Source organism: Euprymna scolopes, chromosome 3 (assembly GCF_053919585.1).
Source record: "Euprymna scolopes isolate OS-2025 chromosome 3, ASM5391958v1, whole genome shotgun sequence".
Classification (NCBI taxonomy): domain Eukaryota; kingdom Metazoa; phylum Mollusca; class Cephalopoda; order Sepiida; family Sepiolidae; genus Euprymna; species Euprymna scolopes.
The window spans coordinates 128,565,504-128,592,597 of NC_136484.1; the positions used below are offsets into that span (position 1 = coordinate 128,565,504).

Here is a 27,094-nt window from a genome sequence, read left to right on the forward strand (position 1 = left end):
GAATAAAAAATAGAACATACATTTAAAAAAAAAAAGTGTCTCTAACTGAGAGACTATTCTAGAATTAATCGTCTCGAACAACAAAATTAAATTCATCGTGCAAAAGATAGTAACAAATTTGTCAGAATTTAATTCTTCCATCCACCCTGCTTTCTCTCTTTCTTTTCTTCTCTCTTTAACCCACTCCTCTATGCAAGTAATTGTAGACTGTTACTGATAGCACGCGATTGTTTCTTTGTTGGCGATTGGTCGAGTGATATTTTGCTCGTTGATTTAAGCGAAAATGGAAGTGAAAAAAGGCAGTTTGAAAATGTCGGATCTGGATGTAGTAACCCATATAATGTTATGACCTTTTAGGCCGTGATCATAGCGTAGTATCTGCGTTAATTGTGGCAAGCAGGGTCAACGATCAAAACATTATTATTATTATTATTATTATTATTATTATTATTATTATTACTATTATTATTATCATTATTAATAATAATAATAATAATAATAATAATAATAATAATAATAATAATAATGATAATAATAATAATAATAATAATGATAATAATAATAATAATAATAATAATGATAACAATAATAATAAATGGATCAATTATTATAATTAAAAAAATAAACAATTAAATTGTGAAGAAATGATTGACATATATGATATAATAAATCGCAACAGGAATGTGAAAATAGAAAATAGATGTAAACATTATTTTGGGGTTTGCATAAACAAATAACTAGATTGGGCTTACATTAGTTTGGTCTGAGTCACGTAATGATGTGACGTAAAGAAACACGTGATGCATGTAAATTTTAGGAGATTCTTGGCAGTCGTTAGCTGGACATCAGAGAAAACGAACGACTCAAGATGACGTGGGAAGCGGCGTCACTTCGGACAGCCAAGATGTAAAGAACGAGTAATCTCTGAAAATGCCAGCCAGATCATGAGGATAAATGTGCATAAATAATTAAGGTATGTATTGTGGTATTTACATTTATTAAAAAAAAAAGTGTTGTCTACAACTGTTTCGATACGTCCACGTCAATCGTTTCCTGTTAGAACTGTTGCATAAATGTTAAAATATACACACTAGACGATCAACTAAATGATACGACGTATATCCATACACGCATTTACACGGACACGAATATACAGATAAAAGATAAACCCAACTATTAAACATGTACGTCGTTATGGAATATATTCACATACAACATTTGACACGTTTTATAATATATATATATATATATATATATATATATATATATATATATATATATATATATATATCCCACCTGACTATATAACACCCATCGTGGCATTTTCTAAGTGACGAAAATAAAGAGAAAAATGCCGGTTGAGTTCAGACAGAAAAGTCAAAAATCTTGTCAAGAGGAAAAGAAATAAGTGCAAATGTTAAACCTCAGATGAATGGGAAAAGTGACGATGCAAACAACAATAATTTACTTGTACCTCAGGAAATATTCGAAGTGAAAAGGAAAGTGTATAATCTTCAATGGTGCAGAAAGAAGAAAGTGCCTTCTCTAATAAGAAAAAAGTTTTCGTTCGATTAAGATGTCGAAGCTACATCATGTCAATTAATGTTTTTTCCCAAGTAAAAGCCGACACATATGAGTAAAAGAAAGTTGAAGAAGCTGCAGATTTATTTGATAAAAAAGAAGAAAATCCAACCAGACATTTTTTTTTATTTTTATGCTATCTCAAGCAGTAATGACAATTCTTCTCTCTGGTAAAAAAAAAATCCGTATAAATTATCTTTGCTTCTAAAAAAAACTATTCTCACCTCAAAGTTTTGCCTCTTTCTTAATCTTTTCTTACCTTTTGATTTTATTCTTTCTCTCTCCTGAACTGTTACAAGAACCTTTAAGGTTCGCCAAAAGGGGACATTTTTTGGCAGTCAAAATACCGTCTTTTATACAGTTAAAAGGTGAACTTCAAACTTTATTATTTTTTCTCTCTCCCCTTTTAATTTATTTTTCCCTCTTTAAATAAAAGTTTATAATTATTTCAAGTGGTTTTACTTCGTCTTTTTTGTCCTTGTCTTACTTAAAAATGGTTATATGTAATTGGTTTTTACGGTTTCTAGTATTTAAATACGTCTAATTTGGCTGTTACTAAGTTAAATTCGGACAAATTATAAGAAAAAAAATGGAAAAATATTCGTTTTCCCTTTTTAAAATAAAAAAACATGTATGTATTTGACACATAAAAAACTGAAAGGCAAGAAACATGCAAAAAGAGTCTTTAACATTTTCCCTTTTTCTTTCAGTCTTTTTCTTTGAGAGACGCTCTCTCAATCTTCTCGAGCCTTCTGATTTTTTTTTTAGTGGGGGGTTCTTCTAAAAATGGAACTTCGGGTTAAATTTTCCAAGATGGTCACTTCATTTAAGTTCCTTGGACAAAGAAGGTCTTTTCCTTCTTGGAGATTATATGCGCTGATACTCTGCTCGTCTTCTTCTTGTCAGGCAGGCCAGCGAAGTTAATTTCCGTCTCTTACAGAAAAAAGTTCCCCAAAACACAACCGATTTCTTCCGTTGGTCTTCTTGGGACTAATAATTTTTCAGTTGGTAAGACGTTGTTACCTTGTAATTAACTGGGAATAAAATTACGTTTAAAGTTTAATAACTATCAACGGAGCTTCAAACAAACGTCTTTCTCTAGAGGAGAAAATCCCGGAACATTCTATTTAATGTGAAAACCATTTTTTGACTGAGAACGAAGACAGCGTCCTCTCCTAAGGCCGGCTATATTCGATCTGAGAAAAAAAAATCCCTTACCCCCCTCAATCCTGTCAGCCGGATATAGTAACGATGACGACGACGACGACAACGACAACGATGATGATGATGATGATGATGATGATGATGATGATGATGATGGTGGTGGTGGTGGTGGTGGTGGTGGTGGTGGTGGTGGTGGTGGTGGTGGTGGTGATGATGATGATGATGATGATGATGATGATGATGATGATGATGATGATGATGATGCAAAGAATCCCAGCCACACAGCTAGTCACAGCAGATCAATAAGTGTAGGCTCCCCTCTCTACAAAGGTTAAAAAAAGGTCGAACCTCGGCACCGCTTTATGGTTGATAGTGCTAAAATAAAATTTTGAAAAAAGTTTTGTTGAGCCGTTTCCTTAAATAATCAAATTCTTCCCCATTTATATCACTACTGATCACTAAGCTTTTGTCTTAATGACCACCGTACACTCATTAACCCTTATCCTCGAGTGACCTTCAGGACTTGATAAGTGCTGACTCCCTTATAAAAACAATGTCCGTAACATGACCTTTCAAATATTTATTACTACAAACGTTTTCCAGTAAGCCTTACTTCTTTTTATATCAATATTTAATTATAGGATGGGGCTTGTAATTAATACTAAGATTAGTTCCTATGCGCTCATGTTGTAGTCTGCAGTGAAGCAGTGCCCTGCTAATGTGTTTCAACAATGGAAATTATTGGAAAGAAACTGTTTGTGAACGTTCCACCTTTGTGTAAGTACAAAGAGAAAGAAATTAAAGCTCTTGGTAGTTGTGGTGAAGTGTGCTGTGCTTGTCTTACAAGGAGGAATCGGAGATTGAACATTTTCTATAGTGTAACTTGTGTAAAAAAAAAAATTCTTTAACTGGACTTTCTCTGTTTCTCTCTATCTACCTTTCTCTTTCCATTTCCTTTACTCTTTCATCTCTCTCTCTCTCTCTCTTTCTCTTTATCTCTCCCTTTTTCTCTTTTCCTTGTTCTTTTTTTCTTTATGAACGATGCACTGTATCTGCACCAGTCCCAGAGACGAAACTTCCCCTCAACCAAAAACCACCTCTTTTTATACCTCACCTGAGAAACAAGAATCTCGCCCTTGAGACAGTCTCGTTTGGACCAATAACGCATGCGCTGTGTCATTCCATGATAGTTTTGCTGACGTTTACTTCACAAAATTGCTAGGCACATATACATGCAATTCTCCTCCTCTTACTCCAGTAAGGTAAGACTCCATCACACATGAAAATAACGGTAAAGTACAGATAAGTTAGTAACGTCTATTCTATGAGAAAGAGGCTGTAGAGACCAGAAGAGATCACCCTCGATTAGATCACGAAGTCGATTTTGTACTTTGAAGACGTTGTAGTAAAACTGAGAAACGATCCCGACGTGCGTTAAAACGCGAATGTCTCTAATTGCTAACCCTCTTTCTTTCTCGGATTCATTAAAATTCGCTTTCTTTGTCACTACCCAAAGTAACGAAGTTTTCACAGAAACGTGTTAACTTGAAATATTTTAAACCCATGAAAATCGTTCCAATCCCAAAAAAGTTAAACGTACATGTGAAAATAGTAAGCTGATGTTAAGTTAGAAACTCCTATAAAATAAATAGCCAAAATATAAAGACACAGAAAAGAACTCAATGATTATTCGTCTCACGCACAAATTCTTACACATTAACAAGAGTCAAGCGAAGAGAAACAAACTGCTACTCACAGCTATACACGCACTAGCAAGAACAATATAAATCAACGTACACACATACACAATGCCACGCTGCTAAATACTCACATATATTATTTATACACACAGTCACACTATGAACATATTGACCAACACAATCCTAAGTCTTGTGATTAACTCAACTTTCTTTACTAAACACATGTTTTTGAAACATTTATCACACAGAAAGTTGCCGAGTTGCTTGAAAAAAGAGTAGTCGGTAGGTGAAAGGTCTGGAAAGTATGGCGGATAAGGCAAGGTTTCGTAGCCCAATTCATTCAAATTTTGCAAGGTCGGTTTAGCAATGTGCGGCCGGGCATTGTAGTGGAGAATTGAGCTTTTTTTGTTGGTTAATGCTGGATGTTGTTGTCGAAGTTTCTGATACATTTAATCAATTTGTTGGCAGTACTTTTCTGCTGTAATGGTTTCGCCTGCATTCAAAACACTGTAATGGATGAGGCCGGTTGCAGACCACCAAACAGTCAGCATGACCTTCTTTTGATGCAACTCTGGCTTCGGGAAGTGTGGTGGAGCTTCGTCGATGTCTAACGACTCAGCTGAACGTCGCCGGCTGTCGTAAAGAACCCACTTTTCATCGCGAGTCACAACCCGGTCGAGAAACGGGTCGTTCTTGTTGCGTAAAAGAAAGAAAAGTGACACTTCATAACGGCGTTTCTTTTGGTTGTCATTAGGCACTCATTTATCAAGATTTTTTTGTCTTTCCAATCTCTCTCGAGTGGTTGGAAATCGTAGTATACGTTACGTCTAATTCAGAAGCTCTAAAACAGCTGTGCTTGGATTGGCTTTGCATAAGGCTCTTAATTGATCGTTGTCAACATCCGATGGTCGACCACTACGCTCATCATCTTCAAAACTCTCGCCGCTGCCACGAAGTTTCTTAAACCACCATTGTGCTATGTGTTTCTGTGCCAAACGCTTTGTTGATATCACGAGCTTTTTCAGCAGATTTTCGGCCTAGATTGAGTTGAAATAAGAAAATTGTGCGAATCTTCTTTTTTTCCATCTTGTATTCAACGTTCTGAAAAACATAATGGTTTTAAAACGATTGTAATATAAACAATTAGATAGAGTGAAAACCACTCTTTAAAATAATATATAAAGTAAAGATGTTATACCAAAAACTTATTTGAAAAATACATCGTTTGAAATCAAAATTTTAAATTCCACAAGAACTTTCTTCTCAACCTTTGTCTATTTCTTACTCATGAACTTTAAAACTTCTCAACAAACATTTTTTTTTTCAAAGTATATTTTATATTTCTGAAAAATTAGTGATATAAAATTATATTTTCTTTGTTAATTCGTGTTTTGTTATCTCATTCCCCAAATCCCTTTGTTGAGTTAGCACTTGCTAACTGATGTATTCATGTTTTTATTTATATTAACATTCGCCAATTTAACTACACACTTATGAATTGTTAGCGTTTGGTTTGACACCTCCCAAAGACTTCAGCAAAACACACTAAATGTAGCCAGAAGCAGCACTACAATGGTAATTCAATCGATCTATATCTTAAAACCTAAGTAGCGTAACCAAAAAGATGTTATTGACTTTTTGCTCATTTTAAACCGTGTATGAGACAACTTTTTATCGATTTTTTTATTATTAAAAATGTGTTACCACTTCCAGTCCGCGTGTGTATGCATTTTTCGTGTTAGCGTAACCTTGATAATTGCGTATTGAATTATTTTTGTGCGAAATTTAATGTTAATCAAATATTTATTGGCAGTAAAAATACAACAACACAAAATAAAACAAAATTATTAGAATCCTATTTTTTTTTTAATTACGAAATTAAATCCAACAGCATGTATTTCGGTTTCTTCGTAAACATGTTGGACATTTTAATCCTTTCTTTAGAATTTCGAAATGAATGTTTCTGCTTAGAACACAATTGCATCATGATATTTGAGTTTTTATTTTAAACTTTAATTCAAGCCATTATATATCAAAAATAATTTTTATGAAATCTCTACAGTGGTTCTCTGGAGTTGGTTCTCTACAATGCCATGTAGACTACAATGTATTGTGGAGTAAGACACTGTGGAGAGGCATGTAAAGCTTCCTCCCGGTGTACCGTGATGGGTCCCCGACTAGAGCAGGCAATCAATCGATTTCATTGAAAAATAGGCGATTTCATCGATTTCGATGATAATAAAAATATTGGAGTGTGAAACATTCGTTTATCATCATTCAATCCCAGGCAATGTCAGGTCTTCCTGCTAGTATTTAATAATAATAATTTGGTACAAAAAAATGGGCCAGATTTTTTTAAAAGTTTAAGTAAAATGACTCCGGGTAGGTACAGTTAGTTTTTAGTATTACGTCAGTAGCATCACCCGGTAGTAAAAGCTTAAACAAATTTTAACTATTTATTTGAACATTAAAATTGAATAAGTAATTCTTTCTTTATTCTTTCTTTCTTGTTTCCTTTCTTTGGCTTTTTGGACTTTTGACATTACCCGTGAAATCTTTCTTTCTTTCTTGTTCTATTCTTTTATTTTTCCCCATCTATTCTCTTTTATTCTTCTATTCTCTCTATATATGGATTATAAAAAAGGCTAATCGGAGTTTAAAATTAGACTTAAATAGTAATTCGTATGGCATATCGCTATTTGATTCGAGGGAGCCTACTTTTCTTTAGTTTTCTATGTAATTGGCATGAATATAATTTGTCTGTTTATTTCGATCCACTTTTTTTTTTAACTTTGCGTTATTATTATTATTATTATTATTATTATTATTATTATTATTATTATTATTATTATTATTATTATTGCTTGTACTTTGAACATTTTCTCAATATTAATATGGCAAATATTCTAAGACGATATTACTATGGCATATATCCTAAGACAATATTACTATAGCATATACCCTAAGACAATATTACTATAGCAAATATCTAATTACAATATTACTATGGCAAATATTCTAAGGCAATATTACTTTGGTAAATATTCTAAGATAATATTACTACAACAAATATCCTAAAAGAATATTATCATGGCATATATCCAGGTCCTTACACCTCCATTTTATTTCATATCGTCGGATTTAATCCAGCTCAACAATCATATATCCTAATACAATATTACTTAAGCAAATATCCTAAGACAATATTATTATGGCAAATATCCTTAGAATATTATTTCTATTGCAAATATCCTAAGACCATATTACTATATCAAATATTATTATGGCATATATCCTAAGACAATATTAGTTAAGTAAATATCCTTAGAAAAAATTACTATAGCAAATGTCTTAAGACAATATTACTATGGCATCTATGCTATGACAATATAGCATTTTTTAGATGTACAAAATTTGTTTACAAACGTTTTCGTTATTGAAGCCATCGACATAATCATAAATAATATCTATAAAATGCCTCCAAAAATTAACTCAAACACTCTGCGTTAAATTTTATTATTCTTCACCACCAAAGTGTCGTTTTGTGATTATTATGGCATCTTTATACAAAACATAGTGTCTCCACATGTTCTATGTTAGGCACAACGTTTAGTCATTTCTGCGTGTTTAACCAATAAAACAAAATATTATATCTCATAAAATAAAATATGTATCAAATTACAGAAGTCAAATTACAACGCGAAGATTTTGTAAAATAGACAAACATTTCTTTGTTCAAGATTAATTATAATTTCGGCGTGATACACCTTCTTCAGAATATTTTTCCGTGTCATATAACAGGATAGATTTAGTTGTAAAAATTTGTAGGTTCTTTTCAACGGTGATATATTTTTAAGACCAGGCGATGACACTTAGCGCGCGTGGTTTGAAATAGTTATGGTTGCGTTCTCCGTTGTATAAGCTGAATTTGTCTTAAACAAATAAATGTTTCAATTTATTTTGTTGCAGACTATTATCCTCATCTTTCTTAGACATTGAATCTCTACAGTTCCAGGTGAGAATTGTCTGAAGATAGCGGTTTCAATCCTACCCAAAGCCGGTCAAAGGCTTACTTGGCAAAAACGTGGTGAGACGACAACAACTATGGATGGCAGTAATTGCTGAGAATGCAGTTAGGAGATTCGGAGTTCCTATCTCGTCGCGGTTACCACCTGACGAAGGCCAGAAGAATAGTTGGCCGAAACGTCGTGAAGCAACATCTAAGAAAGAATAAAATAAATTGATAAATAATACTCATCTCAATAATGAATTCCAATTAAATAATATAAATAAATATTTGTTTATTTTTACAAAGTCTTTGCGTTGTAATTTTGTTTCAAACAATCTTAACTATTTTAATCCACGGCGCCAAGTGGCATCTCCTAGACTATAAAAAAAAGATCACTGTTGAAAAGAACTTTTACAACTAAATCTTTCCTGTTAACAACATGACGAAGGAAAAATATTCTGAAGAAGACGTATTATACCGAAATTATAAATAATCTTAAACGAAGAAACGTTTATTTTACAAAATATTTGCGTTGTAATTTGACTTCAAACATATAACATACGTATTTTATTTTAAAATTTAAACAACGCTTATATCGCGGCCAACACAACCCCTAACTATTTAATCTTATATGCAAATCACCAATTTATATACGATATGTTGTTGACATTTAAATTCTTACCAAATTATTTTTAAAAAGAAATTAAAACATTACAAAACCACTTTCCTAAATTACTCAGTAATCAGATTTATACACGAAATAAGCATAAACAATTAAAAAAAAAACGTTCATTAGAACATGCAAAAACGTTTTTTTTTTAATTAGATAATAAGATACAATAAGAAGAACGAATTCTCCACATCAACGTAGGTAAAACATTTTAATAAAAACTCCTGCACTTGTAATTACAATGGCAATTTTTCGTTCCTACAGAACAACTACTATCAAAAACTTATTATCTTGATCTAAACTAATTTCGTCCTCCCAAATTATTTTTCAACACGAATTTATACTTATTAAGAATCCAATCAATACTAGCTTTTTCAACTACATCATAGACGATTATTAGTATCGATTTCTTTCATAATCTATATTTATTTAAGCTCTTTGTTTTCTGCCGCTTTGATTTTCACTGTGTGAACTTTTGGGGTTGAAAAAATATACGATTTAGCAGGCTTTCCCCCCTTTTTGTTGACTACTATGACATCTGGTTTCATTGCTTGGATGAGATTGTCTGTATGTCCCAGATAATTGTATGATTTTCGTTTTCCAGCAATCTCCCAGGGTCGTGTCCATATCATTTGTGTGTATCTTCAACAAGCAGCCGTTTACATAGTTGCCAGTGTACTGCCTTTATGATTATTATTATTATTATTATTATTATTATTATTATTATTATTATTATTATTATTGTTGTTGTTGTTGTTGTTATTATTATTATTATTATTATTATTATTATTATTATTATTATTATTATTGTTGTTGTTGTTGTTGTCGTCGTCGTCGTCGTCGTCGTCGTCGTTGTTGTTGTTGTTGTTGTTGTTGGCGGCGACGGCGGCGGCGGCGGCGGCGGCGGCGGCTCACATGGAGCTTTCACAAAAGTCAAGAAACGATCTGATTGGAAACCTGTGGTGTTATCTGGAGGCTTAGTGACAAGTCTCCCCAGACGTCCAGTTCTTTTCACCTCCTTCGATAGCATTTGCAAATGAATTTGCATCATCGCAACAGCCGCTTACCATTGATTTCTCGCCGGCAGTGGCCATTGGTTTATACTGGAATTGGAGTGGCACTAAGCCTCCCCAAAGTCCAAGTTCTCTTTGCGCTTGTCCAATCGAGGTCTGGCTGGCGCTCTCTCCTCGGTTTTTCAGTCATTCTTGACCCTTCTCAGCTCTTTGGTGTCACTTTTTTATTGGGAGAAGCGGTGGTGAAACTATAGGGGGATGCATGATGGGGGTGTAGAACTTGTAGATATGCAGCTTCGGTGTTCTTCATTCCCTGTAACGCTTATTCGTTATATTGTCTTCTTGTATTATTCTCCGCATTCAAGAGTTTTCCTTAATATTTCAGTCGTTTTCATTATCGTTAGTCGTTGTACTTTTGCAGTTATTTCTCTGATTCCAATTTCTGACATTCTTTTTTTGAAGTTTTTCGGAATTGTTCCTAGTTCTCCTACTATTATCGGTACTATTTTGATTTTCTTCATCATCCAAATTCCTTTTAACTCTCTGGCTAGCTCTGTGTATTTGCTTCTTTTCTCCTTTTCTTTCATACTCACCCTGTGGTCAGCTGGGATAGCAAAGTCTACGATTTGACAGGATTTTTCTTTCTTGTTAATTATTACAACATCTGGTCTTCTTGCTTGGATAGGTTTGTCCGTCTGTATGTCCATGTCCCATAGGATTTTGTGGTTCTCGTTTTCGAGTGCTGTTGCGGGTTTATGCTTGTACCATTTATCTGTACGCTCAAAATGCAGTCGTTTGCACAATTCCCAGTGCACTGCTCTCCCCACGTCTCTTTGCCCACAGTCTGCATTTGCTGTTTTCTTGTGTTTTATCGATTCTTGCTTTGATATGGTTGGTTCTTATCGAGTTATCTTGTGCTGCAGTTATTAGAGATTCAGTTTCTCGGTTTATATGTCCTTTTCGCATCCATGTCCAGGTGTTTTCTTTATTCTCATCTTTTGTTATTCTTATGAATCTTCCGTGGAATTGTTTCTCTTCCCACTTCTCTTTTCTCGTTTTGTCATTTGTCTCTCTATTTTCTGTTTTGTTGTTTTTTCAGTGTCTCTCGCTGCTATAATTATCCTTTCAGTGTTTTGCATTCTGTATTTTTCTAGTACTTTTTTCGTGTCCTTCACACAGTCTTCTATCAGTCCTCTCCCGCCGTCTTTCCTTTTCACGTACAGCCTGTCAATATCGTCCTTTGGGTGTAGTGCATTATACATAGTCATGAGTTTCTTGGTTTTCTGGTCGAGTTGTCTCAGTTCTTCTTTTGTCCACCCTATAAACGGTCCAGAGTATCTTACTAGTGATACAGCCCATGTATTTATACCTTTTGTTAGGTTTCTGCTATATAATTTTGTTTCCATGAGTTTTCTTGTTCTCCTGAGGTATTCCTTTCCAATTTTCTCTTTCATTTCTGTTGCTCTGATGGTGTCCGCTTCCAGAATTCCCAAGTATTTATAGTCGTCTTGTTCCCCTAGTGCCCTCATTTATGTTTGGTTGGATAGTTCCATGCCTTCTGTCGTTTCCAGTTTTCCTTTTCTTATAACTAGTTGTGCGCACTTTTCCATTCCAAATTCCATTTGGATATCTTGGCTGAAGATCCTGGTAGTATTAATTAGTGTTTCTAGTTCCTTTTCGGTCCTTGCAAAAAGTTTCAGATCGTCCATGTACATCAGGTGGTTCATTTTTTCCCCTGTATTGGAGAACTTGTATCCGGTTTGACACTTTCTTAGAATACTGTTCAAGGGCATCATGGCTATGATGAACAGTAGTGGTGATAGTGAGTCTCCTTGGAAGATGCCTCTTTGTATGTTAATTTCTGTTATGTGTTGTCCATCAGCTGTGAATTCCAGTCTCCATGTTTTCATTGCATTTTCTATGACATTGGTGATCCCGCTTGGTATTTTATACATTTTTAGGTATTCATGCTTGGGGGATCCTGTCGTACGCTTTTTTGTAGTCGATCCATGCGATGACTAAATTCTTTCTCCTCCTTTTTACCTCCTTTAGGATCTTTTGATCTATATATAGCAGGTCATGTGTTCCTCTTTTTCCTTTTTGGCATCCTTTCTGCTCCTCGGGGATGAGTCCACGGTTATTCAGGTAGTGGTAGATTTGTTCCCTCAGTTGTGCTGTCAGTATCTTCCATATGGTGGGTAGGTACGTGATTGGCCTATAGTTGCTAGGGACGGTTCCTTTCTCCGTGTCCTTCTGTAGCAGTGTAGTTTTACCTTTTGTCATCCAGTCTGGTACGCTTGCTTCCTGTATACATCTTCTCAGGTTTTGGGCTAGCCTTTCGTGTAAGGTTGTGAATTTTTTGAACCAGTATGCATGTATCCCGTCGTGCCCTGGTGCTCTCCAGTTTTCAATTTTTTCCTATGATTTTCTTTAGGGTTTCCTTGCTGATTTCATTCGCTGTTCCTTCTATTTGTTGTAACTCTTCTTTCATGTCTTTCAGCCATTCGGCATTTCTATTGTGATCTTGTCGCTCTTCCCATATATTACTCCAGTAGAGTTTTGTTTCTGTCGGATTTTGGTTGTTCTGTTTTTGTTTTTCCTCCGTTCACATTTTGGTAGAATTGGCTTTCATTAGTTTCAAATGTTCTGTTTTGTTTGCATTGTTCAGATTTATATCTATATCGTCTCAATCTCGCTTCTTTTGCTTTTATTTTTTTGGCCTAGTTCTTCATGTTTCTTGTTTAGCCTCTCCCTGCCAGCTACATTTCCAATATTCCGTTTTCTCCACATTGCTTTCTTCCTGTTGATCATTTTGGTTTCTTTTTTATGTTTGTGTATTTGGGTTTCTTATCTTATTTCCCATCCAGGTTTTGTCGGTCCGCTTGTCCCCGGTTGTTTTTGTGATTTGAGATTCATACTTACCATTTTGGCGCCTGTGTAAACGAGGTTGTTTAAGTCTGTGATTGTATTTGTTGGGATGTGTGGGAAGAGCTTGTTGACCTTCTCTGTTTCTGTTTTTAATTTCTTCTGCTCTTGGTTCCTTAACGATGGGAGATTTGTTTTTTCCTCGTTCATCAGCTGTATTATTTTATTCATTTTATTTGCTTCATTCTCTGTTAGTTCTGTTTCATTGTTCTCGGTTTCCACGTTTGCAGACTTCGTTCCTTGTTGGTCCTCGGCTTTTGGTGTTTTTACTTGCGAGGCTTCAACTTGTGGGGTTTCTCTACGTGCGGTTTCGTTGGGGGATGCTTCTTGTTCAGTTTCATAATTTATTTTTCGCTGAATTTCTGTTAGTTCTAGTTTAGAGAGCCAACCTTTCTTGAGTATCAGTCTTGCTTGATCCGCAAGACTGATACTCAAGAAAGGTTAGCTCTCTATTATTATTATTATTATTATTATTATTATTATTGTTGTTGGTGTTGTTGTTGTTGTTGTTGGCGGCGGCGGCGGCGGCGGCGGCGGCAAGGGAGTGCCCGACCTTGCTGGTCGTAAAATACGTTAAATTTTATTTTAATACATGAAGATTTCGTGGTTATTATTACAGAGCCAATTCTCTGTTGAGTATTCAATACATATATAGTTCTGATTCAAATGTGTTTGGAAAAAAAATGGCTTTGGTGCCAAGCTAGAATCGAATCCCAAACATTTACTGCTCCAGTCGTGTTCCCTACCGCTTGAGTTAGCGCAACAGATAGATAAGAAAGATTTAAAATTAAACCAATTCTATCTATGATTGAATTTGCGCATGCGTTACACTAATAAAATATGTCCACAAGTTGAAATGAATATTTTGCATTTCAACTTGCCAACTTATTTCTGTGTGTGCTATTCATCCATCCAAACAAAGATTTTACTCATTATAAACCATCCTCGGTGTAAGACTACTATTTTCTGTTAATTTCAGTGTTATGTGACTAATAGTTTTATAGTTTATCGCTTTAACAAATACACATACATCTACTGTTTTATTTATATAGATTTGTACTTACTAAGAGTTTTCACACAGGCCATCATCAGAGATTGCTCACTAACAACAACCTGTGGTATTCCCTGGAGTCTGGATAACAACAAGCACCCCCCCACCTCGATTACCAGTACTCTTCACCACTTTCGATAATCTGTTGCATTTTCTAAATGATGAGTTAGCATTTGTGTATATTAAATAACAAATTGAAGGGTTTTCGAAGATGTTTTTTTCATCACATACACACACCCACATGCACGCACATACGCACACACACACACACACACATCCACGTACACACATGCATGCTCGCGCGCGCAAACATGCACACATTGGTGACATCACTTCCTTTTAAGTGAAATCAAGACATGCGCAGTCAGAACACTGACCCCGGTATAAAAGTCAACAACAGCGTTCAACTTCCTCTTTCTTCCCTTTTGCCTTGGTTCGTCAACCAGACAAGTTCGCGTCCACAGCTTGTAGCCTGAAGACACTTCCACGTGGCCGACTGCTACCATGCATGCGCGGCTTTACTGAGGTCAACCCTCTCTCTCTTTCTTTTTCTACATGCTGGACTGCCATTTCTCTTTCCCCTACTTTATTCCTCTTTTTCCACGCGCGTAGTCGTCAACGATTGAACTGAACACGTGTTCCACCTAAACCATTTATCTCCAACAGAAAATAAACGACATGTTTATTTTATTCAGCAATTGAGTTTTTTTTTCCTTCCTTCCATTCATTTCATTATTTTCTTTTGTAGCGTGTTAGAATTATTATATCCTGGTCCGCAACAAAGGTTTTCCCTAAGATTTCGGCTGTTTTCAGCATTACTGTCCGTTACATAATCAGTATCTTCTTTTTGATTCTCCTAGTCTTTTTTTTTCTAAGTTCTTTGAGACTGTTCCTAGTGCTCCTACAATTATTGGTATTATATTGATTTTCTTCATGTTTCATATTCCTTTCAGTTCTATGACAAGTTCCACATATTTGTTTCGATTTTATTTTCCGTCTTTTTGATCTTAACTTTGTGGAGAAGGAAAAATTTACAATCTGACAGATTCCTTCTTTCTTGTTAATTATTATGAAGGCAGGTCTTCTAGCTTGGATGAGTTTATCTGTTTGTACTTCTGTATCCCAAAGGATTTTGTGATTTTCATTCTCCAATACAGTCTCCAGTTTGTACCATTTGTCAGTATGTTTGAGGTGAAGTCATCCACAGAGCTCCCAGTATACTGCTTTCCATATGCAATCGTATGTGTCCTTATATTCCTTTTTGGATAATTTACTGCATTTACCTATTATGTGGTTCATCATTTGGCGTCTTTGCTCACAGAGTCTAGATTTACTGTTTTCTTGTTTTATCTACTTTAGCTTTAATGTGGTTCATTCTAATTGCGTTGTTCTGTGCAGCTGTCAGTGGATATCCTGTTTATATGTCCTTTTTTATAGCCATGTCCAAGTGTTTTTGTGATTCTCTTCTTTTGTCATTCTTATGAATCGTCCATGTTGTACTTTCTCTTCCCACTTTTATTTCTGTTTTTTTTTGTTTGTTTTTTTTTTTATTGTTTCATTTCCTGCATTGTTCTTCTCGACAATGTTTCTCACTGTGGTGATCAATCTTCCTCTGTTCTGGCTTATGTATTTTTCCAAGTCGTGTGTGTGTGTGTGTGTGTGTGTGTGTGTGTGTGTGTGTGTGTGTGTGTGTGTGTGTGTGTGTGTGTGTGTGTGTGCTTGCGCGTTCTACAATCTTCTTGGTTTATTAGTCTTCTTTCTCTTTCTTCCCTTTACAGATAGAATCGATCAGTATCGTCATTTGAGTGTAATGCATTGTGTAGTCATTAGTTTTCTCATTTTCTGATCAAGATGTGTAAGTTTCTCTTTAGTCCAGGCTATGAATGGTTCCAAGTACCCTATTAGCGATACTGTCTAGTATTTCTTTAAATAGGTTTCTACTGTATAGTTTTGTTTCTAAGAGTTTCCTTGTTCTTTTTAAGTATTCGTTTCCAATCTTTCCTTTCATTTCTATAGATTTCATAGTGTTTGCTTCTAGAACACACAAATATTTGTAAGTGCCATCTTCACTAAATGCCCTCATCGCCTCTTGGTTGAGCAGTTCCATACCCTCTGACGCCTCTAGATTTCCCTTTGCCATCTCCAATAGTACACACCTTTCTATTCTAAATTCCATTCTAATGTCCTGGCTGTGAATACTCTGGTTGTGTTTATCAGCTTTTCCCGTTCCTTTTTGTTTTTTGTAATCAGCTTCAGATCATCCATATACATGAAGTAGTTTATTCTTTATTCTGTGTCTGTAAATTTGTATCCAGCATTACATTTCCTAAGTATGCAGTTAAATGACATCATGGCTATAATAAACAATAATAGTGATAGCGAGTCTCCTTGGAAGATGCCTCTCTTTATTCTTTTTTCAGTTAGGTGTTGTCCTCAGTTGTCAATTCCACTACATTTTTAATCATATTAATAATCTTATCAGATATCTTGTACATTTGTAGGCATTAAATTATCCATGGTTGAGATACTGGCATAGGCTTTCTTGTAAGCGATTCATGCCATGGCTATGTTTTTTTTTTTGCTTTTTTACCTCTTCCAAGATATTTTGATCTATGTATAATAAGTCGTGTATATGTCTTTTTCCTTTACGACATCCTTTTTGTACCTATGACAGTAGTCCACATATGTTAAGGGAGTAGTAGATCTGTTCCTTCAGTTGTGCTGTTAATATTTTCCACATGTTTCGTAAACAGGTTATCAGCCTGCAATTACTTCTTAGTATCTTTTTGTATTAATGTAGTTCTTCTTTTGGTCATTCGTTCTGATGCATCGTCTCAGACTTCGCACCAGTTTATCATGTAGTGTCATAAATTTTTGGAACCCGTATGCATGTATACCATAGTGTCCTGGTGCTTTCCAGTTTGCCATTTTCCTTAGGGTTGTTTGGAGTGTGTATTTATTAATTTCTGTTTCTCTTCCTCCTTCAATTTCCTAGTGTTCATCTTCATGTCTTTCAGCCAGGACTGACTTCATATCCACCACCTCACTGTTGTGGTCTAGAGACTCCAGAAGTGTTTGGTTTCTATTAGACCCAGCTGTTCCGTTCTTGTTATTTCTCCGTTCATGTTTTGATAAAATAGTATTTCATTGGTTTCAAAGGTTCTGTTTTGTCTGTATTTTTTTTTTCCAATTTGTATTTGATCCATTTCAGTCGTCCTTCTTTTGCTTCTATTTTTTGTTTTAGTTCTTCATATTTCTTATTGCGTCTTTCCTTTTTTTTAATTACATCTTCACCCCAAACAAGGCACATAGCCACTTTGATGTAGGGAGCTAATATCAGGGACCTAAGCTACAGGGGTACTATATAGAGAGTTCGCAGCAAGATGTCTGTTCACATTACATTTGAACTTCTGTATGTCAGTACAGTTGGGGAAGCAGAGACCCGAAAGGGAATTCCAAAGTCTAGCAGTTCTGGGAAAGAAACTACTGGAGTAGAAAGCTCTCTTACATCTATAGATCTCTACTGTGTAGGGGTGGAATTTAGCTGCTTTTCAGGTTTGTCGGGGGTATTTATGTCAAGGGGGTACAAGTGTTTGCAGTTCGTCGGAGTAGTCACCATTAAAATACTTGTAGAACAGGTAGAGGGATGCAACATTTCGTCGATAAGACAGTGACTGAAACTTAGATGACAGTTCAGGACCTATCAGATTGGTTACTCTCTTTTGAACCTTGTCTAGGAGCAAGAGACTAGTAGCAGATGCACTAGCCCAAATATGACAACAATACTCCATACATGGGCAAATGGTTGCCTTATAGAGGTACAGGATATTATCAGGCCTTAGAATCTTTTTAGCATGGTAAAGAGAGCCTACCTTCTTTGCAGCGGTCTTGGCAATGCTCTCAATATAATTGTTCCAACTCATGTTTCCTGTGAACGTTAGGTCGAGGAGTTTAAAAGATGTACTTTCAAATAATGAGTGTTTGGCCATTGCTATTAGTGGTAGAGAAGGTTTCTTGTATTTATTGAAAGAAACCAGTTTAGTCTTGGCAGCATTGAATGTGACCATCCCTTTTTGTCCCCATTCCACTACAGACTGGAGGTCATCCTCTAGTGTTTTTCCCATTTCTTTAGTTATGTGTTCATTTGTTTTCTTGTCGTGCCTGTTATAGAGTGTGGTGTCATCAGCATATATACCCATCTCAGACAATTTTGTCAGGAAGGTCATTTATAAATATTTAGAATAATAAAGGCCCACGGATAGACCCCTGAGGCATTCCTGCATTTATATCATATTGTTTAGATGTACGACCGTCGAGGACAACCTGGATTTTTCTCTTATCTGAGAAGGATTTATTTATGTTGAGTATTCGTCCAGTGATCTGATTTTCCTGAGAAGACCTTCATGCCATACCCTGTCAAAAGCTTTAGATATTGTTGTTGCTGCTGCTTTTGTTGTTGTTGTTGTTGTCGTCGTCGTCGTCGTCGTCGTCGTCGTCGTCGTCGTCGTCGTCGTCGTCGTCGTCGTCGTCGTCGTCGTCGGTGGTGGTGGTGGTGGTCATATTTAGAGGTTTTATTGTTAATGCCAATATATTGTTTCCTTATAAAAGTTTGTTTCATTAGAGATAGCTTTGGGGGAGGAATTAAATAAATATTAATTTCTCTAGCAGACAAGTTAAAATAAAGCATAAACCGCAGACTTTATTAATCATTTATTAGATAATTTTGTGACAAAAAAGTAGTTTATAAAGTTTTTTCTTCGAAACAAAATAATTAGCAACATATGTGCATGATCAAATAAAATTATATTGGTATTTCAGAAGGCAATAAATAAATATCAATTTTTGTGGCAACGTGTTAAAAACAAAGCACAAAACACATACTATTATCTATTCATCAGATTTTATGAATTACTAGCAAGGCCACCCGGCGTTGCTCGGGACTGTATAAGACAATGAGAAAAATTTTGAACATACCTGTTATTCTTAGGATAGAGGAAGTTTTCATGTCTATGTATCATTTGCCATCTTGAGCAAATGAATATTTTAACTACCCTAGGACGGGTATTATATGTATGAAATAAGTGTACCTTCCATAGGACAGGAAATTTACAGCACATATATGGATAAAAATTTCCTTACCTAGGGCGGTTAATGTACAACACATATTTAAAATAATTTACATAATTTTCTGTTGTGCAAACTTTTCTGCATGTCACAGGTAAGAGTTTTTGTTTTTACATCAGAGTGCTATAGTGAAGAAGAACCTTATTTATCATTTAAAAGTCATACTACATGAATATATTACATGATTTTTGGTTTTAATAACTTTTATGCACGTCACAGGTAAGATTTTCTTTGTGTGTGTGTGTGTGTGTGTGTGTGTGTGTGTGTGTGTGTGTGTGTGTGTGTGTGTGTGTGTGTGTGTGTGTGTGTGTGCGTGTCATTCCAACACCCTGGAAAACCTCGCCAGTATGCCCTGTATGTAAGAACTCAGGTGATAAGTAATCTCCCTCTTAGTACAAACCAATAAGTCTGCTGTGTGTCATGATTAAGTTACTGGAATCCATATTAAATAAAGAAGTAGTCAACCACCTCAGCAGAAATAACCTCCTTAGTTACATGCAATATGGTTTCCGTTCTGCTAGATCTACAGCTGAGGTGCTAACAGTTATATCCCATAGGATTAGTGAATCTCTTGACAAAGGCTTCCTTTCTAGTGCAATTGCTCTTGACATATCAAAGGCCTTCGATAAGGTTTGGCATAAGGGCCTACTTCACAAGATTTCCAGCTATGGTATAACTGGAAATGTTTCCTCAATAAGTAAATCATTTCTCTCTGATAGGTTCATAAGAGTAGTGGTTGATGGCCAGCAATCAGAGGTCCACAGTATTAATGCTGGAGTCCCCCAGGGGTCCATCCTGGGCCCAACTCTCTTCCTGATCTACATCAATGATCTCCCTAAACACATACTTAAATCATTCGTTGAAATCTATGCTGATGACACGACCATCTACGGCAACACATCAAAGGCTGTAAATGACAAAGCTCTTTCTGATTCCCTCTCCACTGATCTTGAGCGCGTGGTTCAGTGGGGGAAGAGATGGCTGGTTACTTTTAATGCATCTAAAACCAAGTTCCTTTCTTTACACCATCAACGCTCTGTTCCTCATCTAACATCAATTGAAATGGATGGCTCTCGTCTTGGGGAGGCTTCATGTTTTGACAAGCTCCTGGGTTTGACCATTACTCCTGATCTGAAATGGAACACGTATATCAAGTCTGTTGCCCGGGCCGCTGGGAAAATGGTGGGATCCTTCTACCGCTCCAGAAGATATCTCACTACTGATGCAATTCTCTATCTATATAAAAGCCAAGTACATCCAAAGATGGCGTACTGCTGCCACATCTGGGCTGGAGCTTAAAAAAACAGCCTATCCTGCCTTGACAGAGTACAAAATAGACTTCGTGGCTTAGTGGGGGATGCTCTCTTCTCTTCCCTGCAACCTCTATCCCACAGAAGAGAGGTTGTGAGCCTGTCATTGTTTTATCAATATTTCCATGGCAAGTGCTCGTCCGAGCTCCAATCTCTGGTCCCCTCTCGCCAATCCTTCATGATAAACACCCGTCTAGCTGAAACCACTGTCAAAAATTTTCCCCACTCTTTATCTGTGTCTAAATCAAAACGTAGATTCCATGAACATAGCTTTTTTCTGAGAAGTGCACGACTGTGGAATTCTCTTCCGTTTGCCTGTTTCCTACCTGGCTACAACTTGGATGTCTTCAAGTCCAACATAAACAAATTCCTGATTAATCGCCCCCTTAAGTAAGATACTTTATTAAATCTCCAATACCAACTATTACTACGATATTATCTCATTGATTATTGTACACAAAATAACTATTATCCCCGAGTCGCCTCCAGGCCTTGATAAGTGGTGATCCCCATGTAAAAAAAAAAAAAAAAAAAGAAACGGTCTCTAACATAAATAAAATAAAAGAATTATTTCCTCTCGCGAATCAGCGCCCATGTTAAGCGATTCAGCCACACAATTACCAATCAGCTGGCAGGGCGCATTGATTCCATCTGCTTCTTAAGAAAATTCTTTAGTTCTTTGTCAGTCAACAGCAAAGAATCCAGCAAGCATCTAAGGTATATACTCTCTCTCTCTCTCTCTCTCTCTCTCTCTCTCTCTCTCTCTCTCTCTCTCTCTTTAATTATAATTATCAAGCCCCTTTAAGAATAAGGATGGGCACTGTCTGCGGAATAAAAAGTAAAAGGCAATCAACTAGATTTTGTGCAATATTCATGACTTTCGCACGTTCGAACACTCTAAACAGTCTAATGTATTCGTGTTGGAATTTTTTGGTACCAATAATTGTGCAGCCCCCTGTATACATTTATTATATTTTATTCTGGTTCTTATATTTAATTTTCTGTATTTCGTATCTTTCATTAAACTTGGGTTCGTACGAAACTCCCTTTAATTTGAATAAAAAGGCAATGTTAGCTCCATGATAATGACATCACTGGTCCCAGCGGCCTCTTTTGGATTCTGGTGACGAGGAGATTGGACGTGTTTCATTGCCTGTCGTAGATGAGGATTTTCGCGAGCCTCTCCTTCTAAGTACAACCCTGCAATAGAATATCCGGTCGCAACGAGGCGAACTTCTGCAAACTTTATTTACAAGGCCATGATATGCGCGTATTTTAAGGAGAGTAATTTCAAAGACTTTAAATTGAGAAAAAATGCACATGTGCTGTCTGCCATCAATTTTGTGAGTACGTTCCTTAAAATTTATTGTATTCAAGAGAGTGATTAGGAAGTACTCCTATTTGAATTTTTTAACACTGTATTCATTCGTTGATACGACATTTTCAATATAAGAACCAGCGATTTTTATTTTGTATTATATTTTGTTACCTGGCGTTCTTTGTTTTTGTATTTAATGCCTGCAAAAAGAATAATTTGCAACTTTTTGTAAATATAATCTCTTCTTCGTTTTAAAACAAGACCTTTCTATTTTATTCTTTACCCCCCCCCCCTTTTTTTTATTTCATCCTTTTATTTTTTTTTTTCTGCAGGCTAATTGTTTCACGTCGAATTTATCTGCAAGAGGATAAATTTCCGACATTCGCCCAAACTCGGTGTTCAATAGTTCTTAATCCTCTTCATTCTTGTGGCAATTGTTTAGTGGCTGTTAAGTAAAGGCTTAGCAAATCGAGCAAAAGGTAACTTTGTGGCTGGATTTGAATCTCATGACTGGTAAGAATTGTCATTCTACTGATAATTGCGTACGTATGTGTTGAGATCGGGTAACCAATTATGGGGATCGAGGGCTACCGATCTGTAGAGAGTGTGCTCAATATTTCGTAGAGGCTGTTACATTGAAGGCCGAAGGTCGCCTCTTGTTGAGATATTTTGCGTGTTCCAAAAATCTATCAACAATAAAGACCAAGTTTACTGAGTACACTTAAAGAAGAGACATCAAAAGGAAACACGTTAAAGCAGGGTTATATATTTACATATATACAAGAGAAATTTATTCACACAGAGAAGTTCTGAACAATACAGAGTGGTCTTTGTACACACGCGTGCGTGTATATAGGTATACGAACGAGCATGCATGAAGTTGAAAGTGTTTGTTGCGTATACGTATGTTGGGTGTTTAAATGTGATCACAAGAGTTCATTAAGGTAAACGTTGAATGTTCATTGTGTATGCGTGTGTGGGTGTATGCGAGAGTTCGTTAAGGTATTCGCGTGTATTCATTCCTACCTTAAAAAGGAAAACGCCCTGTCGAGGCGTGTAAAAAACGCATGTGTTCACCTCCACGATTCGAATGAAAAAGAGATAGATAGATAGATAGATAGATAGATAGATAGATAGATAGAGAACGTAACGGGAAGTAAAGAACGTCACTTGTCAGCCAAATCGGAAATCACGACAAGGACAGATACGTGTGTGTGTGTGTGTGTGTGTGTGTGTGTGTGTGTGTGTGTGTGTGTGTGTGTGTGTGTGTGTGTGTGTGTGTGTGCGTGCACGCGCGTGTGTGTGTGTGTGCACGCGCGTGTGTGCGATCTATGTAATAGCATATCAGTTCGAAAAGCATCTCCCCATAATACTCCCCCGCCAGATAGGCTAAGGAGAAAAGAGGCTGTGGCAGGAAAAGATATCATTAAAGCGAGTTCGAAGCCTGTGTACTGGTGTGGAAAGGTCACAGGACAACCATCATGAATTTTAAGCGCGAGAGATGGCGGTCGTAGACTGCATAGTGTTGCTGAGTCTAGGAAGCATGTGTAAGTTAGTCAAAATTAGTTGCATCGGTCGCAAGTGGGTCTGCGAGGAAATTATTTCGTTCTGAGAAAAGATTGGCCAAGATTAAGCATACCCATACATGAAACACTAGTGTCTGTAGTATAAAGAATAGTTATTGTTTAATTACAGACTAAACTTTCGTGTAAGCAATATCACCTGAAGAGGTGATCTAGTTACTTGTAACTGGCTGACTGAAACATGCGCATGATTGTGTAGCGACGTATTAATGCTTATGTAAAACAAATAAAAAGTAAGTATTCCCCTACTTCGATATTGAGCACTTTTGTATTAACCTCGTTAAAACTTCATTAGTTGTTTTACCTCTGGTAAAAATTATTAGTGGAATTGTATATATATATATATATATATATATATATATATATATATATATATATATATATATATATATATATTACAAAGGCATCACCCCTTATCAAGGCCTAGAGGCCATTCGATATATATATTAGCAGAAAGTCATTTTTCAAGCACGTCTGATTGAACACGACAGAGTTATTCTTTTTTCCGATTTTTCCGGTATCTTTTCCATTCGCCGAGTAATCTATTTTATTTCAGCTGGCTATGGTATAAAATGGCGTCCAAAAGTTGTTGTTCAGCCATATTCTTCTCAAGCGCTCTTTATCGGTGCATCCGCTCGTCATCAAGAGCGATTGTTGTTGTTATTGTTGTTGTTATCGTTTTCTTTTTCTTTTTCTTTGAGGTTTCGTGTATTTATAGTTATTTTTGTTTTTTTTTTGTTTTTTTGGTTTTGCTTTGTTTTTTGGTTATAAAAGTGGGTGCAGTGGTTAGGGGCGAATTATTTTTATTTTTAATTGTGATTTTCTTATTTTATAGTTTATTTATTTAGTTTCTTGTTAGTTATTAACTACGGTTAGTATATTTGTCCCAGTGTTAAATGAGATCAGGATAAAAAGGAGCTGTACAGCCTCAAAGAAAAGGAAAAGAAAACGACAACAACAATAATCGCTCCTGGCGACGATCGGATGCACTGATAGAAACCGCTGGAGAAAAATATGGCTGAACAACAATTTTTGGGCGCCATTTTATGCAATATGCCAACTGAAATAAAAAAAAAAAACCGCTCGGCGAATGGAAAAGTTATTCAGAAAAATCGACAAAAAAGAATAATTCTGTCGTGTTCAAGCAGACGTATATATATATATATATATATATATATATATATATATATATATATATATATATATATATATATAAATCTGAACGTGTGTGTGTGTGTATCTGTACACGGATAAGCTCCTATATTGTTTACTATTATACAAAACTTATCACATACAATGATAGAAGAGGTATCAAGGAGCAAAAATGGGTATGTTACATTTTGAACGAGGGTGGCTTATTAAAATTGTGGGGTCTTCATAATGGAAATAGAAAAAATGAAAATAAAACTTTTACAGGGGTTTTTGATATAGATACGCCTAAGATTGGTTTGATAAGTATGTTTCAGTTTGAACACGGATGGTATAATAAAATTGTGGGGTCTGCGTTCGTATATGGCCTCTATAAAATGAAAATATACCACAAACTTTATAAAGGACTTTTGATGTATCCGTGTAAGTAAGTATACTTTGATAAGTATGTTTCAGTTTGAAGACGGATGGTATTATAAAATTTATGGGGTCTGCGTTCGCGCCTGACCTCCATAGAATGCAGATATGTCACAAATTAAAACAAGGGTTTGTTTTTAATATAGATCCACATAAGAATATTGTGATAAGTGTGTTTCAGTTTGAACAGATGTGGTATAATACAGTTATGGAGTCTACCTAGCTTTGCTCGAATAATTTTTATTTTTTTACTAAAATATAGTTTAAGAAAAACAAGTTGTTTTTGAGTAATGTCGAAACCAATTTAAATGACGGAAATAGGATTTGACAGATATTTAAATAATTTATGATAAATAATGGAAAGTTTAAACTATTTGATATCATTTTCTGTCTGTGTGTACTTTTCCCCTTTAAATAACTGACGTTTTTCATTAAATATCAAAGTACCTTAAAGGTGTTTAACGCTTCCATTTTTTATCATTAAATATTGGATAAATCCTATTTCAGTCACCTAAATTGATTTCGACAATATTTCCAAACAACTTATTTTACTTTAAGTACGTTTTAGTAAAAAAATAAAGACCATTTATATTTTAGGTGGGGATTAATTTAATATTATTAAATAGATAAAACAATTAAATAATGAGGTAGATAAAGTAAGCCAAAGTAAAAAACACAAAGACGATTTTAAGAGATATAAATGAAGAGTATGATAAGCAAGAATCACCACAGTCAAAAAGGATTTGTTCTTTGATGTGGAAAGAGCAGATGTTGAATTTTTAATTATTATTTTTTTTATTTATTTTTTTTTTACATGGGGGTCACCACTTATCAAGGCCTGAAGGCCACTCATGGATAAGGGTTATTGCGTGTACAGTAATCAATGAGATTGAGATAGTATTATAGTAATCATTAGTATTGGGGGTTTTGATAGAGTGTCTTACTTAAGGGGGCGGTTTGTCAGGAGTTTGTTTATGTTGGACTTGAAGACGTCCAAGTTGTAGCCAGGTGGGAAACAGGCAAGCGACAGAGAGTTCCACTGGCGTGCAGTTCTAAGAAAGAAGCTTTGCTCATGGAATCTACGTTTGGATTTAGGCACAGATAAAGAGTGGAGAAAATTATTGACAGTAGTTTCAGCCAGACGGGTGTTTATCATGAAAGATTGGCGAGGGGGGGACGAGGGATTGGAGCTCAGACGAGCTCCTGCCATGGAAATAGCGATAAAACAAAGACAGGCTCGCAACGTCTCTTCTGTGGGAGAGAGGTTGCAGAGAAGAGAAAAGGGCATCCCCCACTAAACCACCAAATCTATTTTGTACTCTGTCAAGGCAGGATAGGCTGTTTTTAGCAGCTCCTGCCCTAATTATTTATTCGAAAATAAAATTACCTTTTTCCATGATAGATACTACACTTGAAGTTATTTATTCACAAACACATTTTATTTACAAATATTTTTTAAATGATTTCTTGAAAATTTCAAACGCAAAGAAATGGAATTTCTTTACTTTTCAAATATATTTTTATAGTTTGATTGATCGAATTAAAATTTATTTTTGAATAAAATGATAAAATAATTTAGAAATTAAAAATATAGTAATTTCTTAGTTATAGTCCTTTCATCACACCTCAGTTGATTCAAAACCATTTTTAATAAATGTGTGTGTATTTTTGTTCTTGTTATTACAAATATCTTTTATAGAATCACTCCCGTTAGAATTATGTTTTTATAATAAACACCCCCATTTAACGTTAAAGCAGCCATCGAGAAAAGTTCATCAGCAGAATGTCGAGTAGTTATTAACGCAGATAAAAAAAAATCCGGTGAGTATGTTAGGCGATTCAATTTACCAACATGTAACGAAGTGTCACCTTTTATGGCTGATAAAAGTTTTGGTAATAGAGACATAATTCTTCATTGAAGAGATAACATGCTGAAACGTGTATGTGAAACCCACTGATCTTATGACAGCCTTCAATATCCCCTATTATTTGTATATGAAAAAGATGGATACCATTTGGGGATTCCACAGTAAGGAAATACAACAAAACATGTTTCACGTATGAATTTTCCTGCGTACCA

General features: G+C 35.6%; 1 protein-coding gene across 2 annotated transcripts in view; it reads right to left on the reverse strand.

The window, feature by feature from the left end:
- LOC145258992 (glycine receptor subunit alphaZ1-like) overlaps positions 1–27,094 on the reverse strand; it is a 441,610-nt gene that overhangs the window by 177,525 nt on the left and 236,991 nt on the right. The window lies entirely within an intron of this gene.